This window comes from Anneissia japonica, unplaced genomic scaffold, assembly GCF_011630105.1.
Source record: "Anneissia japonica isolate Jap-2015-1 unplaced genomic scaffold, ASM1163010v1 scaffold285010_len649756_cov215, whole genome shotgun sequence".
Taxonomy (NCBI): domain Eukaryota; kingdom Metazoa; phylum Echinodermata; class Crinoidea; order Comatulida; family Comatulidae; genus Anneissia; species Anneissia japonica.
The window spans coordinates 60,004-63,812 of NW_022699253.1; the positions used below are offsets into that span (position 1 = coordinate 60,004).

A 3,809-nucleotide genomic window follows, 5' to 3' on the forward strand; every position below is an offset into this window, starting at 1 on the left:
GTATATATATGTGTGATAGGCCTATGTACATATAATAGAGCCCAAAAAACAAAACTTGTCATGAACCGTTTCTAGTTCAGTTCGTAGATGAAAGTTTAGTGAGTGTATTGTCCGAATTTTATGCCTGTTTCTAATTATTCAAGCCACGTTTTAAATTAAATTGCATTGTTTTGATTGTATTTTCTTGCTTCTCTTTGTTGGAGGTTATTTTGAATAAATGAAATGAAATAAAAATCAGTTTTTCTGAATAACTGAAATCTTGCCGGGAATGGGGCTTTAAATTCCTTTAAGGAAGCAAGCTTAAAGGGGGTGGGGGGAATGACAGAAGTCGCCATATTGTTTATTTAATCTTTGGTGAGTAAAAAATACTGGGGAATAGAACAAAAATGTTGTGATGTAACGATAATTATAGAAACACCAGGGATACCATGGAACAGTGAGTGAGACATGAAAATCAGATGAAAACGCGGCTGGTTATTGTTGAGTGTATTAACTGGGAAGCAATTTTCTAACGAACTCATTAATCATGATCAGGCTGTCAATTTTGGCGAGCAGCTGATCGAGGATCGGAATCGTCCCGACGATGATCGAACGTCTATAAATAGACAACTATTGTGTGAAGTCGTGAGTTTTTGTGATCGTTTACGTACGCCAGTAACAAAGAGAGGGTTTAGTCGATGTCAATCAATTCAATCATGGAGGAATAATTCAATTGAATTAATAAACGTATATCAGTCCTATGAAATGACTTGTTTATCTATAATTAGGCCTACACCTAGGCCTATGCCTAAGATTAACACACTCACAGTCAATGTCAACCCAGCAGCAGTAGCAGCACTCCACCAGTCCGGGAAACCTCTTCAGTCCCGCAGCAGGTGAGTTCGCACGCAGCCTGTAGTATTTATCCAGCTGACGGTAAAGTTAGTAGCTTTCTACTACTACTACTAGCCTAGCCTCGGCGTATCCTTAATAGGCCCAGCTAGTCTGACCATGGTCGGACTTAGGCCCTAAAAAGGTTGGGCCAAGGCCTAGAATATCGTTAGGCTCTAGACTTGTCATGCCATGGCGACTTGTCACATTGTGCCAGTGCATTTTTTTTCATAAATAGGCCTCCTAGGGTCTAGGCCTACTAATAATACTATTACTCTAGGCCTAGGCTTTGATCTGAGACCGGCTATGCCTAGTCCTATGAAAAACTGTCTAGGCCTAAATGTCTAAAAACTGCACTGTAGAATAAAGGTGATGTGCTATATAACACTATATCATCAGAGGCAACACCAAGGCCTGTAAGAATAAGATTATTTGTTAATATAGAGGCCTAGGCTACACAACAATAACGCCCCATTAAATAACATGATGTTACTCCAAACCTAACTAGTAACTTCATCGAAAAGTCAGCCTTTCACAACTTTGACCTTTTTTAACTTCCATCTGTTGTGTAAATGTGGAATTCAAATATATATATATATATATATATATATATATAATTTTTTATTTTTTTATTGTAAGACTACCAGATAGGTGATAGGCCTAAACATGACACTCTGGTCACATTCAGGTAATGTCAATCGCCATGATGAGACAAGAATACCCCAACATTTGCTATGAGTACAGTCACCCAACATTGGCATCTAACTAAAAGTGTACGAAAGAGGTGGTACAAAGCATACAAGCATCCAGCAAGACCTTGGCAAGAAACACTCTGGTTGTTTGCTGAAACTTAATGGAAGCTACAGTACACACAATTTAAGGTGAGCAAAGAAAATATTAGGTGAATATCTCATCATTGTTCAGCCAGAGTATATGAAGCAAATATATTAGCATGGTAAAAAAATATTAGCATTGGTGTTTTATTAAGAAACATTAATGTCAGATTTTTTTTTTGTACCAATATTATTTTCTACAACAATAATACATTACAAACTAGCAGACAAAAGGATTCAAGTAATAAAAAAAAAGTTCTGTTTAACTGAAAATACTGTCAATTGATGAATGTCTTTTCAGTATCTCAGTATGGTAACTGTGTGATTGATTAAGTAGCAAATACCAGTGTTTGATAAAATTGTTGATTTTTAACAAACCTGGTTTTGCATTATTGTAACTATATTTATTCCTCAATAGGAGCGAATAACAGGCTTGAATGGATTTGATGCAAACAGTTCCATCTGTGTGGACATGATGAAGTGGACTTAGCAGAAGGTGGCGATGCTCAGAACTCTGCAGCAAGTGATTGAGGCCGAAATATTTCAAAAGAATTGAATTTAAATGATTTATTCTAGTGATTTTTTTTTCCTAAAGATACATTACTGAAATGCCACACACTTAGTTTTTGTTTTTTACGCATCTGGTTTATATTGCAGCACTGTATTACAATGTGCATGCTAAATTTATAATAAATAAATAAATAATACTGTACCAGTTTTACTGTACCTGTTTATTTTTAGAAGTTGTGTTATTTGCAAAATATCTTTAATGTTAATAAATGGTATTGTAAGTGTTGTAATTTCTTCTTTTAAAACAGTGTAATCCCATTCAATAGTAATCCTTTTGAAGCAAATGTGTGACCCAGAATTATAAAACAACTTGTGAGGATTACTTTTGAAATAGATAATGTGCGAAGTTGATAATACAGTATGAAAATGTGGCTGAATATATACAGGAACAACTATTTTAATATATGGTGTAAAGTTATTCTATGAATTTGGTTATTTTTTAATGGCTGGATTATGCCTATGTCTGCAGCTTTTAAACATTAGCTGATCAATTTGGTATTGCAATTTAAAAGAAAGCTTCGATTTTGTTGTTGTACATCATTTTTTGTTAAGTGTTTTGAAATATATAGTTGAACTTGCCTATGTTGTATCCAAAATGCCATTGAGAAATTGTTTGACATTAACAAAATTTGACTTACATTTACGGTAATGGAAAACACAAAAATTCGGCATGTAAAATTAGATCGACTTAGAAATTATTAGAGTATGGCAAAGTCGTCTTAGGCAAGTTTAACAGCACTACTTTATTTATCATGTCTGATTGTCTCGTATTATTTACCATAGCCAAGATTTCTTCTTTCATGATGATATTCAACATCCATATTTTTGGTGCTTCACTTGGTTATTGATTATTATTAATATACATAAATTCAAGACTTCTACTGGTGTTACTAAATAAATATTTTGAAACACAATTTATCATCCTTGTACATGGCAAATAATTTATTACAAGTGTATTTTCTCACAGTTAATATAAAATGTTTTACTATACACGGAATAAAGCAACATTGAAGCAGTCAGGTATTACGATATACTGTATATGACCTGTCTCTTATACACATCTAGATGTGTATAAGAGACAGCCTATACGTAACGTAGGCTAGGGTAGGCCTAGACTAGGCCTAGGCAGTCTAGGCCTAGCCCAGCGTTGGCTAGGCCTAGGCTTGGCTAGGCCAAAAAAAAAATTGAAATGTCCCAAATATTTTTTTATTTATTTTTAATAGAAAGACATAACTGAATGAAGCATTTTAAAACAAAAATTATGTAAATCGGGCCAATATTAGCGGAGATATTGCTATTTTATAAATATGTTTTTGCTGGAGTTAATTCCAATTGCTTTTATTATATAAGAAGTTTGTCCCTTACAGTATAGTTATGTAGCATTTTAAGCCATGTTATAATAATACTTGACAATTACTAACGATTATAATTTAGTATTTTAGTATATATAATTATATTTATATTAGATTTAATAATTTTTATCAACTTATAGATTCTACGTATAATAAATTATATTGAATCGCATACCTGTAACTC

At 33.4% G+C, this 3,809-nt stretch overlaps 1 long non-coding RNA gene across 1 annotated transcript; it reads left to right on the forward strand.

The window, feature by feature from the left end:
• Positions 1-61: 61 nt before the first annotated feature.
• On the forward strand, positions 62-2,734 carry LOC117102898. The gene is made up of 3 exons (XR_004444493.1): positions 62-875; positions 1,559-1,751; positions 2,122-2,734. It is a non-coding gene; the product is annotated as an uncharacterized LOC117102898 (long non-coding RNA).
• The last annotated feature ends 1,075 nt before the right edge of the window (positions 2,735-3,809 follow it).